Source organism: Oryctolagus cuniculus, chromosome 1 (genome assembly GCF_051225735.1).
Source record: "Oryctolagus cuniculus isolate XC-2025 breed Fujian yellow rabbit chromosome 1, ASM5122573v1, whole genome shotgun sequence".
Lineage (NCBI taxonomy): Eukaryota > Metazoa > Chordata > Mammalia > Lagomorpha > Leporidae > Oryctolagus > Oryctolagus cuniculus.
In genome coordinates, this window is record NC_142867.1 from 23150536 (window position 1) to 23167380 (window position 16845).

Here is a 16845-nt window from a genome sequence, read left to right on the forward strand (position 1 = left end):
AGTTTCTGACATCATTATCTTTGTTAAAGATTATATAGAATCCCAGAAAAAAGTCAGACTGACTTTGGATTTTGACTGTGCCTATTAATGGCTGCATAAACATGGAAGGTTGGTTTGCTCCCAATTTCTTCATCACTGAGCTCAAAATTACAACATATTACACGTTTTTAATTCTGTTTGTTTGTTTTTTACTTCTTTAATGGATGAGAGAGAGAGAGATGTCTCCAATCTACTGGTTCATTCCCCAAATGTTTACAAGAGTTGAGGCTGGGACAGGCCAAAATTAGGAGCTCAAATTCCTTCTGGGTTCTCCTCATGGGTGTTGGGAACCAACAATTTGAGCGACCACTTGCTGCCTCCCAGCTACCTTAGCAGGAGGTTGGAATTGGGAGTGGAGCCAGGCATTGACATCTGAATTACTGATTCAAACGTCTTCCCCAACAATATCTATCTTGAGGAATCATTGAGATAATGAGATTTTATAACATGAGCAAATGGATTACTGTAGAACCACACATTTATTACTAATATATAAGTCCTAGAACACTAAGGATGTGCAACTCTCTTCCAAATTACAGAAGACACTTGGTTCTTTGTGTAAGTAAGAATGCATATAATATATTTCAAAATAGGATGGATTTTTTAGGGGGGGGAGAGCTTTAAGGAGTACCTTGAGCAAATATAAATTGTATTTACCTATCTCCTAGGTAACTAAAATTTTTAAAATATCAGAAAAAGATGATCTACCTAGTAAAATGATGTCAAGAAGAACAAAGTCCTCTTGATTTTCTCAGCTTCTGCAGAAGTGCAGCTGATGCTGATGGTAGATGTGTTCGGATGTTGTTCCCATTATTCTTCTAGTTTGGGAGGTGTGCATTAGGAAATCTTCCCTTAATGACTGTCACTCTTGTAGATGAACATCTACACTCCATCAACCCAAATGTATGCCAACACAAGTAATTAGAGAAATGAACCTGTTGCTTATTGAGTTTATATTTTGGGTAGTAAATTACCTTAGATCCTCTAGATACATTATTCAATACTCTCCATAGTTTTGTGCAAGCCATAATCATGTACATTTAACATGTGAGCAAACTAAAGGTACCCAATATTTTCTGTAAAATGCCAGAGAATAAAACATCTACGGCCTTGCAGACCACATCAGGCTTCTGTCATAGCTGTTCAGCTGTGCTGCTCTACAGTCAGTAAATGAGTGGGCATGGCTGTGTGCCAGTAAATTTTGTTTTCAAAAACAGGTGGGGAGCTAGATTAGGTCTATAAGTTCATTTGCTGATCTCTGCACTTTAGTGACATAAGGCAAACCAGTATTTAAAACCAGTTGCTTTGATTTGTACTGTCTCCTTAACAAGTTTTGAAATTAAGAAAAATCTAAATGTATCTGGCTTTGTGGTGAATTCTATGTTTCCAAGGTAGGGAGAACCCAAGCTTGTGACCTGGCCAAACACCACGATCAGGGACAGATTTTAGAATTGGAATCCTTGTGATTATGGGAGTAAACTGAAGCTATGTCATTGTATAAATTGAGTGAGGTGTGAGAAATGAAGGGAGAGGGAGTGTAGGAGTTAGGGAGGGAACGAGGGAAGTATCTTTATGCTCTTAAAACTGCGTATATGAAATATATGAAATTTTTTCCTTTTATACACGCTTTTGAAAAAAAAAAGGATTGGATGCTTTGTGACTGTAAGGAAGAGGATTTGTCTCTCAAATAGGCCTTCAATGCTTTTCCCATTCCCTTCTGGGAAGTATAACACCAATAGGCCAGATCACCCTTGCTGTGCCCTGACATTCTCCACCTTGGACCATGGGCAATGTTAATACTTCTAGTCTACCCTGAAAGTCCCAGGAGTGCTTCAACTAGTATCACTCTAAATCCATATCTTGGTAGGTGAAATACCTAACATTATTCAAAAGTGAAGAAAACACCTAAACCAGGACTCAGAGCAAGTAAAGAACAATCAATGCCTCTTGGTGAAATGACACCCCCATTGGCTTTGAAAAACAGCCTAATTATCCTCAATTTCAGTGTGGAGCAAAAAGGATGCAGCCATGTGACCTCACACCATAAATCCCACACAAATAAACACTCCCTATTCAATTAGTTGTTGCTCAGTTGCATGAGCCTGGACAAAGTTACTTACGGTGGCATACAGGTTTTATGTTCATGCAAACCCATGCTCTTCTCTTCCTAGGAAACACACTGCATTTCCCAGGTTCTTTTGTAGTTTATTCGACCATGTGGTTGGGTGCTGGTTAATGGAATGTGAGTGGAAGAAATCAAGGCCATGTAGAGTCTGCAATAAAAAAATCTCCCTCCACTCCAATTTTCTTCAGCAGTGGGCCAAGTATGGGGGATCTTTATAGGTATTTCACAGTACCAGATGCTGATGCAGGGCCTTGAGTGAAAAGAAGCCTTTGTCTCTCATTACTCTCCCAACCACCATCAGCTTGCAAATTGGACTTAATAGGAGAAGAAAAGGTTAAGCCACTGTGATCCAAGTAGCGTATTAAAATAAAATAAAATTTTTAAAATGTTTATTTAAAATACAGAGAGGCAGAAAGGCAAAGACAGAGATCTCCCACTTACTGGTTCACTTTCCATATGCCTGCAACAGCCAGGACTGGGTCAAGCTGAATTTGAGAGCCAAGAACTCAACTTAGGTCTCTCAATTGGGTGGCGGGGATCCAGTCACTTAAGTTATTATCTGTTGTCTCCCAAGGAGCACATTAACTGGAATATGAAGTGGAGTGAGAGCTCAGACCTACACCTTCTGATATGCAATGTGAGTGCCTCAGTCAGCATCTGAACTGTTATAGCAAATACCCACCCCCAAACTTGTTATCTTAATCACAGCATTAGTGATTAAAAACAGCTTATATTGATGAGTTCTAACATTAAGAGATAGTTTTAATCATCATGGGTTTTCTGTACTGAACTTCACAGCAGTAGCTTCTGTAGGAAATTTCTACTACTGTTCCTATAAAAGCTGAAGCTGAGACACACTGAGGTACCTTGTGCAATCTCAAGAGTTAATAGTTGACAGAGCTGAGACTTGTTTGAAATCTCCATTTCTTCATGCGCATAGTAAGGCTAGTAGTATCGATCCCATCTGCAAAACCTGGCATCACATAGAAAGGCATTTGGAGGGTTAAAGTTTTCATGTAAGAGCTAGAAATTGTTAATCTGTCTGTGCCCTCAGTTTCTACATCTCTAACATTTGTTCCACTTAATCACCATTTTTAACACCTAATCTGAAATGTTTGTGTGTTCATGGAGGCAGGGCAGGTGGTGGTGACAAGCATTCCTTGCTGTGGGAGTAGTTATTTTATCAGAAATAAGCTGAAGATGCAGCAGAGAGTGTGAGAGTTGAGTTTATCTGCAGGAAGAATGTACTTACAAAGATTAGTTCCTTGTCTCATTCGCTGCCCCTTTACTCCCTCTAACTACATTTTTCCTCTGGTCTTCAATTAGGCATGCTAGCATTAGTTTAGATGGCAACACTAAATGATACGATCATTACTCAAATGACGGGTGCAATGCTCAGCTCTGGTCTCAGGACCTAAAGAGATGAGAAAAATGAACTTTTATGGGTTTTCCTTTTAAGACAAGATAGAAAATTGTTATAGTACTTGCTAGTTGGTAATGATGTTCAATTCTGGCATAATTCTCCGTCTAGGCCAGATGTTAGAACATAAAGAAATGGGAAAAAATCAAGTTTTATGGATTTTCCTTTAGAAAAAAGATATAAAATTATTGCTCCATATATACCAATTGATTATGAAGTGTAATTCAAGCTTGGAAGGTAAAAATGCATGGCAGAAAAATGCCTATCTGTCATCTATGTTCTAATTCAAAGATCACAAGCTCTAGGGATCTTTGCCTGCTTCTGACTCACCGAAATCTTTTCTTTTTTTTTCTTTTTCTTTATTTTTTCTTTATTTTTTTTTGTTTCTGAAAGGTAGACAGAAATAGAGAGAGGGAGAGAGCCTGGAGTGAGAGTGAGAGTGAGAGTGAGAGTGAGAGAACTCCTATCCTCTGCTTCATTTCCCACTTGCACACAGCAGCCAGGACTTGGCTAGAGCACAGGCACAGGCAGGAGTCTGGAACTCAATCCAGATCTCCTAGGACGGTGGCAGGGACTCAGTTACTTGAGCCATCATGCATTGCTTCCAGCTGCACATCACTACGAATCTGGTACAGACACACTAGCTTGATTCCCCACTTACATTGTGATGATGCCATTCTGGATCAAAGGAATTGTTATAATGTGCACTGTCTCTCACACCAGATTGTCACCTTGATAATAACAGGAAGACTTCTTAGTGAAGAAGAGGATTTTAATTTTTTATAACTTTAATATTAGATAATACACGTGGGACATGAAAGATTAAAATTTTTTTCTTGTTTAAAAATTTTCTATAGGCCAGCGCCACGGCTCACTAAGCTAATCCTCTGCCTTGCGGCGCTGGCACACCGGGTTCTAGTCCCGGTCGGGGCGCTGGATTCTGTCCCGGTTGCCCCCTTCCAGGACAGCTCTCTGCTGTGGCCAGGGAATGCAGTGGAGGATGGGCCAAGTGCTTGGGCCCTGCACCCCATGGGAGACCAGGAGAAGCACCTGGTTCTTGCCTTCAGATCAGCGCGGTGCACCGCCCGCAGCGCGCCAGCCGTGGTGGCCATTGGAGGGTGACCCAACAGCAAAGGAAGACCTTTCTCTCTGTCTCTCTCTCTCACTGTCCACTCTGCCTGTCAAAAATAAATAAATAAATAAAATTTTCTTTAAATATTTTATTTATTTGCTTATTTATTTTTAATTTTTATTAATATAAAAGCAGATTTAATGTATTTCACAGGTACAGTTCTAAGAAGACAATCATACTTTTCTCCCTCCCCTTCTCCTTCCCTTAATTCCCCCTTCTTCCTTTCCCCTTTTGAATTTTTGCAAAAACATACTTTCAACACACTCTATGGTCACAGACATAATTCATCACCAACCAATAGGCATAAAAGTTATATATATTTACAGGGCTCTATGTGATGTGTTGTTATTTGTATATATTATGTAATGTCCAATCAGGGTAAATGAATTTATCCTTTCAATCATTTAATAATTCTCTATTGTAGGAATTTACCATTTCTCAAAAATCCTATCTTCTATTTTTTTAAATAAATAAGTACACAGAAAACTAATATTGCTTGTCTGTCAGCACCCTGCTGTGCAACAGAATTCCTGAACTTCTTACTCATATTTAGCCATAACCTAGTGCCATCAATAAACCTTTCTCAATTCCTACCTGCTAGATTCCCTCCCTAGCCTCTGGTAATTACAATTATGTTTTTAAAAGAGAGCACTTGTTTCTTTTTAGACTTCATATATGAAGGAGATCATGTAGAACATGTCTTTCCATGCTTGGGTTATTTCATTTAATGATCTCTAGTTCAGTCCATATTGTTGCAAATGACAAAGTGTTATTCATGTTTTATGGCTTAGTAATATTCCAACACTTAGGTTGTTTCCAAGTCCTGGCTATTGTGAATAGCGCTGCAACAAACATGGGAGTACAAATGTCTCCTCAACAGATGGATTTCATTTATTTTGGATATATACCCATAAGTGAGACTGCTGGATCATATGGTAGATCTATTTTTAGTTTTTTGAGGAAACTTTGAACTATTTTCCACAGTAACAGTACTAATTAACATTCTCTCCAAAGGTGCACAAGGTTTTCCCTTTCTCTGCATCCTTGCCAGCACTTCTTATCTTTTGTCATAATAGCCATGCTACTGAAGGGAGTGACATCTCATTGTGGTTTTGATTTGCATTAAATTGATGATTCTTGTTGTTAAGCATTTTCTTTTGCATATAGGTGTTGCCATTTGTATATATTCCTTTGAGAAATGTCTGTTTAAATGTATTGATCATTTTTAAATTGATTTTTTTTGTTTTGTTATTTTGCTATTGAGTTGCTTATGTTCTCCATATATAGTGGATATTAATTCCTTCTTATATATATATAGGTTGCAAATATTTTCTCCCATTTTGTAGACTGTCTGTTCACTTGCTTGATTGTTTCCTTTTGTTGTGCAAAATCTCTTTAGTTTGGTGAAACCCCATTTGTCTAGTTTTTCTCTTATTTCCTGAGCTTTTGCTGTCTGCACCAGAAAATCCTTGCTTACACTGATGTCCTAAGTATTTTCCCCATTTTTGTCTAATATCTCAAAGTTTCAGGTCTCACATTCTGTCTTTAATCCATTTTGAGTTTACTTTTGTAAATGGTGAGAGATAGTATTCCACTTTAATTCTTCTTCTTGTGGCTATCCAATTTTCCCTGAATCATTTACTGAAAAGACTGCCAAGAGCAGGTTCTTAGCACCTTTATCAAAGATTAGTTGGCTAAAAGTGCTTAGGTGGATGTCTCTTAGATCCAGTTGGTCTAGAGTGCAATTTAACTCTGCTTTCTCTGTTTATTTTTTGCCTAGATCATCTCCCAATTTCAGAAAGTGGTTTTATAAAGCCCCCACTATTATTTTGTTGGGGTACATCTCTCCCTTTATGTCTATTAATATTTGTTCTGTGTATTCGGATGCTGCAATATTGGGTGTGTGTATATTTACAGCTCTTATTTTCTCTTACTGGTTTACGCCCCTAACCATTACACAGTGACCTTCCTTTGTCTCTTTTCACTACTTCTTTAAAATCTATTTCTAATTGATATAAGTATGGCTACTCCTGCTTTTTTGGAGGGTTTCATTTGAATGGGATATCTTGTTCCATCCTTTCACTTTCAGACTATGGTGTCATTACAAGTGAAGTGAGTTTCTTATAAGCAGAATGTAGTTGGATCCTGTTTGCTATCAACTTGGTCACTCTATGTGTTTTATTTGGAGAATTTAGTGCATTAACATTCATATTAATTAATAAGTAAGGTCTTACTACTGCCATTTTTACACATTTTTTATATTTTTATTATATTACTTTTCATTGTCCCTAAAATACAATACTTATTTTGGTTAATTGATTTGTGTCTAATGGTATATTTTGATTACTTGCTCATTATTTTTGGTAAGTTGATGCATAGGTTTTGTTTTGCGGTTGGTTTGAAGCTTACATAAAGCTTCTATTAGTTATAACAAGCTATCTTGAACTGATAAGAAAATAATATTCATTATAAAATAGGAAAAGAGACAAATAAAAATAGGTAACAAATCCTAATAGAACACTCTACTTTGTGCTTTATTTCCCCCACTCCATAATTTGAATTTTTGATATTACATTTGGTATATTTCCATACTGCTTGACATTGTTGTACAGTAATATTTTTAGTCTTCACAATAAAAATAATATTTACCTACCATGTGTACAAATTAGGCCATTCTTAATTTATTGATATAGTTACTCTTACCAGTGAGTGTTCCATCTTCTGATATTTTTCTTGTAACTTGTTAGAATCTTTTTCTTTCATTTTTGAGAACTCTTAAATATTTCTTGTAAGACATTCCTATAGGTGATACATTTCCTCAGCTTTTGATTATCTAGGAATGACTTTATATCTGAAAGGATAGCTTTGCAGGATACAATATTTTTGGCTGGAAATTTTTTCCCTACAGTACCGTAAAAGTCTCATCGTATTCCTTCCTGGCCTTTAAAATTTCTGTTGAGAAGCCTATACTCGGGTGAATTGAAACCTAGTTATGTGCTTTTTGTGTCTTTTTTCCAGCAAGTATTTCTTTGAATATGCTTTGAATATACTTTGGCCTTGTCAAATACCTTTTGAATCCCCAAAATTAGAATATTTGCCCCTTTTACACTATCCCACAATTCCTGGAAGCTTTCTTCCTTCCTCTTGATCATTTTTCTCCTCCAGCTGCGTATTTTCAAATAGAGTATTGTCAAGTTTATTAATTCTTTCTTCTTTTTTATCTTTTCTGCTGTAGATGTCATTTTAAAGTTTTTAATTTCACTTAGTGTATCTTTCAGTTGAAGGATTTCTGCTTGATTTTTTTAAATTATTTTCTTTTCTTTTTTTTTTATTTTTTGACAGGCAGAGTGGACAGTGAGAGAGAGAGACAGAGAGAAAGGTCTTCCTTTGCCATTGGTTCACCCTCCAATGGCCGCCACGGCTGGTACGCTGCGGCCGGCGCACCACGCTGATTCAATGGCAGGAGCCAGGTACTTATCCTGGTCTCCCAGGCGGGTGCAGGGCCCAAGCACTTGGGCCATCCTCCACTGCACAGCAGAGAGCTGGCCTGGAAGAGGGGCAACCGGGACAGAATCCGGCGCCCCAACCAGGACTAGAACCCGGTGTGCCGGTGCCGCAAGGCGGAGGATTAGCCTAGTGAACCGTGGTGCCCACTAATTATTTTCATCTCTATGTTAGGACACTGAATCGTTTCTTTGTGTGTCCTTGAATTTCATTGTTTCCTTAAAATGATAAAGTTGACATCTTCAACTGAACATTTGGAAATTCAGCTTCTAGATAGTTGTTTGTCATACCTTATCTTGCTCTTTAGGTGAGGTCATGGTTCCCTGGAAGTCCTGATGCTTGTTGGAGTGTGACATCATCTGACATCATCTGTGCATTGTAGGACTAGCTTTTGCAATGCAGACTATGGCTATGGCTGTTCTAGAAATTCCGTTCTGCTGCTGAAATGAGCTGTCTTTCTCTGCTGCTGGAGTGAGCTCACTGCACAATACTCCACCTATCAGCCACTGATAAAGCTAGCTGGGGCATAAGACTGCTCAACCAGGACCATAGAACTCCACTGGACACTGAAGCATGTCCTAAAGTCTGTCTGCAGCACAGGCCTGGGAATAGGGACTTATGTATCTGTTTAATGCTGGACTTTATCAGCCTGGCACTGAGTACCAAACAATCCTGTGATTCCTTGCTGTCTGGCCAAGGTTGTAGCAAGTGTGATGAGGTACTTCCTTAGCGATTTAGGCAGCTATTGATGAGCTATACCTGACTGTCACAGTCACCAGATCCTGTACTATCTTGGGGGCAAATATCAGGTCCAGGAGATACTAGTTTACTATACACCAAAACAAATCTGTCTCTGACCAGGACACAGATCTCCATCTGATACTGGGGCAAGTCTAGAGATTTTGTTCCCAGCCTAGCTTTAATAGCTCTTGTGCTAGAGGCTTGCTGAGTACATGGTTATTCACATTGGCATCTCCGCCAGGAGTTGGTTGCCATAGTTTCTTACTCATCTTCTATCTTGGAAGTGCCTCTCTGAGAGATTTTATATACACATGTATGTACACATATACATATACGTATACATATACATATACAGAGAGAGAAGTAAAGAAAGTAAAAGAAAAGTAAAGAAAGAAGAAAAGAAGGACATTAATTTTTGGAGACGCGGTAGACTGTCCTCCAAGTTCCTGGTATTGCCCTCTATTATCTTTTCTTCTATTCTAAATCCAGCTAGGCTGAGGTTGTTTTTCATTTGAATACCATTGACATGACCAGGTCTGGTTTCCTCTCTAGTCTAGTAATTTCTAATGGAGCTGTTATATAGTATCCTATTTTTTTCAGACATTCCCTAAGTAGATATTCGTATTATTTGAATCGTTACGTCATGACTTTGAAAAGGTCCTCAGAAAATTTATGTAGTTCTGTTATGCTATTAGTGCGTTTTAGTTCTTATTTTATCCAGGCTCTCTCATTATCTCTTCTTTTTATCAGAATGGTCAGTGCAGTCATCATTTTGGAAGAAAGTGACAAAAATTCATCTTGAACAATCTTTAACAAAAGTGAAATGCATTGACGTTTGTCTAGATCACATATTGCAGGAGTACATCAATGGAAAGGACAGCTTTGCGAAGGAACCTGAGAGCCTTGCACTCCAAGACTTTACCTTAATTTCTTTACCAAAAAACTCCTGCTCATCAATTTAATTCTGTGTCCCAAGTTTAAAAATCCTACGAAGCGCCACAATTACCAGTTTTATTCTGATTTATTTTTCTTGAACACATCAACTTGAGCTAACAACATATTTTTTCAATGGACTATTTCTGAGGCAATCACGTGGGAAGTGAAAGAAGGTTCAGAAAGGCAGAGGCAGAGAAGACAGAACAATATGTCCATTGCATTCTCTAGCAGGATATTGGGAACTGGAACTGATTTCATTGACTGCAACTTGCTGAATATCTAGCATTTCCAGACACAAAATGATGCAACAATGAATAAAGTATATACAACCACCCCTACCTTACCATTATCATTTGCCCACTCATTTACAAATATTTGTTGGGCACTTATTGTAGCAGAATACTGTACTAGGAACTATGAAGTGGTAAAAGTAAATGATGCAAAAGTATATGTAGTGGCTGGCGCCATGGCTCAATAGGCTAATCCTCTGCCTGCGGTGCCGGCACACCAGGTTCTAGTCCTGGTCAGGGTGCCGAATTCTGTCCCAGTTGCTCCTCTTCCAGTCCAGCTCTCTGCTATGGCCTGGGAGTGCAGTGGAGGATGGCCCAAGTCCTTGGGCCCTGCACCCGTATGGGAGACCAGGAGAAGCACCTGGCTCCTGGCTTCGGATCAGCACGGTGCGCCGGCTGCAGTGGCCATTGGAGGGTGAATCAATGGTAAAGGAAGACCTTTCTCTCTGTCTCTCTCACTGTCCACTCTGCCTGTCAAAACAAACAAACAAACAAACAAAAAGTATATATAGTTCAGCTTTCACAAAACTTACCAACGAAATGGGAGATAAAATGCTCGAATAAGTGAATGCTATACGACATGTGTTAGTCCATGCATTGTAACAGACATGCACTGAATATGCATCACACACCATTGTATTTGACCCTGAGAATATGAAGATGAGACACATTATGACATATTAATTAACAGTTAACTTCAAGCTAGAATAATTCCGTATTTCTGAAAAAGCTATACTGCTATATAACAAAATAGATACTTGTATAAAACATGTCTTAGAAGGGTCAAGGAAAAGAAAGAGTATGACTAGCAGAGAGATCTAAATAAAAAGAATTAATATTATTCCAATGGAAGAAACTAGAACAAAGGCACAGAGTATACAAGGCAGAAGTACACAAGTATAGAAGATGGTACAGACAACTGGTGGTGGAGTCCAGAGACACACAGAAGGTAAACCTGGCAATGTATGTGAAAACAACATTTCATGTTAATTAAAAAATTTAGAGTTTTTTGCTTTCAGGGAGAAGTTACTGAATGTTTTGAGTAAGGAATATGATAATCAAATTGCATTTTAAGTGATTAAAAAATGGGCTACTGCTTGATGTTGCTGCTGATGGAGGAATTGGCATGTATAGTAGGTGGATTGACCTAGACTAAATTTCTATTATATTTCATAGCTCTTGCAAGAATTAATTTATATCTCAGCTCTCTGTGTTATTATTATCTTTCCAATTAATCTTCAAGCTCTTTGAAAATAAGTGGTGTTCAAGTTTGATCCATTGAAGTCTAACAGAGTCTAAAGTAGATTCTTAATAAATACTTGTTGAATAATGCAAAAATCAATGTATAAACGGATGAATGACATGTTGAATGACTCCAAGAGAGGAATATAATATTCCTATTACCTTGAGGGTCTCTATGAATTGTTCAAATTTTGAGAATCAAAGTGAGGAAGTGCATCATTGCACAATCTTAACTGTTATTTTCTAGATGTGTGAAATTGTACAAGTTTTTTGTTTTTTTTTTTTGTTTTGTTTTGTTTTGTTTTGTTTTTGACAGGCAGAGTGGACAGTGAGAGAGAGAGACAGAGAGAAAGGTCTTCCTTTTGCCGTTGGTTCACCCTCCAATGGCCGCCACGGCTGGCGTGCTGCGGCCGGCGCACCGCGCTGTTCCGAAGGCAGGAGCCAGGTGCTTCTCCTGGTCTCCCATGGGGTGCAGGGCCCAAGTACTTGGCCCATCCTCCACTGCCTTCCCGGGCCACAGGAGAGAGCTGGCCTGGAAGAGGGGCACCTGGGACAGAATCCAGCGCCCCGACCAGGACTAGAACCCGGTGTGCCAGCGCCGCTAGGCGGAGGATTAGCCTAGTGAGCCGCGGTGCCGGCCTTTTTTTTTTTTTTTTTCCAAGACAAAGAGAAAGGTCTTCCTTTGCTGTTGGGTCACCCTCCAATGGCCACCGTGACCAGCGTGCTGCAGCTGGCGCACCGTGCTGATCCAATGGCAGGAGCCAGGTACTTCTCCTGGTCTCCCATGGGGTGCAGGGCCCAAGCACTTGGGCCATCTTCCACTACACTCCCTGGCCACAGCAGAGAGCTGGCCTGGAAGAGGGGCAACCGGGACAGAATCCAGCGCCCTGACCGGGACAAGAACCTGGTGTGCCGGTGCCGCAAGGCGGAGGATTAGCCTAGTGAGCCGCGGCGCCAGCAAGTTTCTCTATTTTTAATCCTCTCTATTTTTACTGCTGAAATGGGGCTAATAATTCTTAGTATCTCATAGTAGTAGTGTGAAAATGAAAAGAAACACTGTATAAAAAGCTTAAGTTGTTACCAGCACAAAATGGGAATTTATTAAATGTTATACATTGATACGTTTGTAATAGCCAGCAAATGACAGACAAGGCCAGAAATGGCCTCTTGTGATTTCTTATTCTTTTACTTATTCATCATGAATTTATTACTGAGCCAAAAATATTACTAAGAATGGCCACTGGGTGCAGCAGTTAAGACACTGCTCTGAATGCCCATATGCCATAGTAGAGTGCCTGGGTTTGAATTTTGGCTCTGCTTTTGACTCTAGCTTCAGCTAATGTGCAACCTAGGGTGCTGTAGATTACATTCCAAGTCTCTGGGTCCCTGCTACCCACATAAGAGACCCAGATTTGGTTCCCAGATCCTGGTTTTGGCCTGACATAGCCAGGGCTGTTGTGGGCATTTGGGAAATTAACCAATGAATTTAAAAGTATGTCTCTGTAGCATAGTGGATAAAACTATCACCTGTAATGCTGGCATCCCATAGGGGCATTGGTTTGAGTCCTAGGTGCTCCATTTCTGATCCATCTTCCTGCTAATGTGCATAGGAAAGCAGAGGAAGATAGTCCAAGTCCTCAGGCCCCTGTATCTACGTAGGAGACATGGAAGAAGCTCCCAGCTCCTGGCTTCAGATGGCCCGTCTCCAGCCATGAGGCCATTTGGGGAGTGAACGAGTAGATGGAAGACCTCTCTCTCTTTCTCTGCCTCTGCCTCTAACCTCTCTATAACTCTGCCTTTCAAATAAATAAACTTTTTTTTTTAAAAAAAGCTGGTCTGTCTCTGTCTTCCTGTTTCTTTGCCTTTAAAATAAGTTTAAAAATAAATAAAATATTTAAAATATAATAATAAATATCTGTTACTAGACATTGAAGAGACAAGGGCAAAGTAAATACAGTATTTTACTCTCAAAGAATTTGCTATTCAATGGAGAATACTAGTAAGTTAATAAACATTTATAATACAATGGGATAAGTGCTGCCACACTGGGGAAATGCATTTTGAGGATGCCATCTTCAAGCAAACCTATAAAGCAAGAGATATTATGCCTGATTCCAAACTGTGAGTGATTCATCTGGGTGGAGCTTCACTCACAAGAAAACATTGTCATGAGGCTGGAGAACTGAGCTGTCATGAGGGACTTACCGTTCTTCACACCTTTGATAAAGGGTGTCCTAATTTCCCCATGGTTTATGCTTTTTGACTCCAAATATTTTGCTAACCCTGTAGTCCTTTTTCCAATACTTCATTTTCATAATTTGAAAAATGGGAAGAGACCGAGAGATAGACAGAGAAGGAAAGATCTTCTATCCACTGTTCCCTCCCCTAATGCCCAAAAGAGCTGGGCTGAGCCCGAGCCAGGAAGTCCATCCTGGTTTCCCTCGTGGATGGCAGAGAAACAGGTGCTTGCTTCTCCTCCTGACTCTGCAGAGCTGCTCGTGTTTTAGAAATGCCGAGTGCTACCACTGCACTAAATGACAGATTGCTCTTTGCTAGAAGTCAGTCTGCCTCTTTGGGCTTGCTTTTTCAGCAGGAGAAAGGACCTCGCTGGGACTGACTTGATTCAACTTGCAAAACTCATTCCACACATGTATTCTTGAGAATGGAATAAGAAGTCCCTCGCTGGTGGTGTTAAAAATCAATATTTGCCAGTCTGCTTGCATATGAGGGTTCTGATGCTGGCTATGCAGGGAGAATCCAAATAGACTAAAAGAATTGGAGACATCAATTTATTTCATGGAGCACTTAAAGTTGTTAAAAATTAAAGTCGTGTTCCCCCTATCATATTTTCCTCTTTTTTTGTCTTTCTTTTCTTTCTATTATTTTTAAGTTCTCTGAAAAAATCTATTATTTTCTGTTATTAAAGACAGGGTTGTTTTCTGTGCTTTGTCATCTAAGCTTTTACCCACACTCATAAGAAATTACAGTGAAACCCATTTGATACTACCAGGCTACTGGATTTTTGAATTTTTCATGCATTTATTCATTTGGAGTATGAGGGTGATGGTAAAATTGATTTTTTCATTGTTTTATCTTCTCCAGAGTGAATGAGGTAAACAATGTATGATTGGATCAGAGAAGGGGGAAAAAGAGAAAAAAATGAGTTCACCAGTTTGTTTTACTAAACTTGCTAAAAAGAGATGAAAACTGAAACCCAAATTTCTGTTTCTCGTCTCACACTTTTCCTAAGAAGTAGGCATCCTCTAGTTGGTCACATGGACTCTGTTCTGGTCTCATTTGTGGTTTCTGCAAAGTGATTTATTTTCAGAATGTATGCTGTCACCTATGGCTAGCTAGCTTAAAGTATTTTAGAATACCAGAATTAGAGTCAGGTAAAAAAAAAAATGCTTAGATTTTTTATTCTGGATTATCTGGAGCAAAAAGGAAAGCTTTGGTTGGGAAACCATGATCTGACTAAGCAAAGCCCAAAACAAATTGTGTTTTCCAATGTGGCAATGGGCTGATCTGGTAGGAGCTCTTGATATATTGATTTTGTACTTGACACCCAGAAGGGGCTTTGTTTACACAAGATGGTGAACTCTTCACCACAGACCAATGAAGAATGCAATATTTTCCTTCTTTATCAGAAAATAGAAATGGCTCAGGGAGACCAGTGAACCATCAGTGATAAGAAGCCAGTACATTGGAAGTTGGGCATAAATTTGAATTTATTTGATTCCTAAACCTATTTTCGCTCTAGTGCACTGTTAGGGTAAAATGTTGAGAACTCAGTTTGTGTTCTTATCATTATTTTCCTGTTATTAACATCCTGCTTCTCTGTGCATCTGTGAGAGTGAACCTTTCAGGGTCTTCAAGAGAATGGCGAGACATTGAAGGGCAAATGAGAACATTGGGGCTCTCCATTTGCAGTTTTTCTCAAGAAATTTGGAAAGAGTCTGAGATCAAAAAATAATGTGGTAGCTGCTCCTCAGTGCTCAAATACATGCTAGGAAGATTCGGGAATCCAACAGCAGTTTGAAAGAAGGGAAACTTAGATTCTATAAGAATATATTGCATATGCTGACTTGGGTTCCATTGTGTCATAAGCAGTTCATTTCTGTGTTTTCATGAGCAAGGCACTGTGTGTCTCCCAGGCTCATTTTCCTCCCCTACAGAAAGTGACAGAAAATTACTTTCCTTTTAGTTATTTTGATGGATTAATGTGATAATGAATATAGGTGTTTGTCAAATAATAGGTTATTTGTAAATGCTAAATATTATTAGTTCAAAGTTGAAACATTTGGGATCTGGTTCTTACTCTTCAACTTCTTAAAGCTTTGCTTAGGAATTTAATATTTGGTGATCTAATCAATTTCAAAACCAATGTTAAGGACAAACAAGCAAAAATTAAAAGCCCAAAGATAAAACCATAGCATGAACATAAATAAAAGCAGCCTTATAAATCAAGGGATTTGAATTTATTTTCTATATTTTCACTACCAAATATTCTTTTCTTAGCTTCTGAATACTAGTTGAACTTTACTTGCTAATACTGAATTGATTTTCATATTTTTAATTAGTCAAAGACAAATATGTCAAAACACAGACAATAAGTATTACACCAACAACAGGAAGACTAAGCAAAAACAAAGGAGCAGTAATTCTCATAACAAGCAATGATAGTTCTTGTAATATTTTCATTCATAAAGAGGCCTTGGATTGTGGAAATAATCACTCTCCAATAGCTATTTTTTTGAATGTGTAAAGTAGCTCTAGGATCCCACTGATACTTTCTTGGATCTCTGGAGATTCATGAACTCTGAGTTTTGAGCCATTGAGTTGGACCTTGACTAAGTTCCTTTCATGTCTATTAGGTCTTCAACACCAATAACTTGTCCTTAAACTTTAAAATTGCAAGTTCTTAATGTCTTAATTTATCTCTCCTAGTTTCTGTTAACTCAGTTTACCATTTGCAACATACATATACTCTGATTTTCCCATCTCTTTGATGATATACATTCTTACTGTAAGGCATCACTTTGAATCTTCTCTACTCAAAGTGAGATCTGTGGCCCAACAGCATTGGTATTAACTATTAACTTGCCAGAAATGCTAAGTCTCAGAACCTACTCCACACCTGAACCTGAATCCATAGCTTAATAATGTGCTCAAGTGGGGTGCTTGAACATTGATTTTGAGAAGCCCTGGATTAGAATCCAGATTAGCATTTTGTGTGGAGTAATTCCTTAGTTAATTCTAATTGCTGATATTTTCTTTAAGTAGATTGTTCAACTTCTGTGAACCTAAGTAAAATAAGAGTTAAATTGTGTGCTGTTTTTTATTATTATTATTATTATTTTGACAGGCAGAGTGGACAGTGAGAGAGAGAGACAGAGAGAAAAGAGAAAGGTCTTCC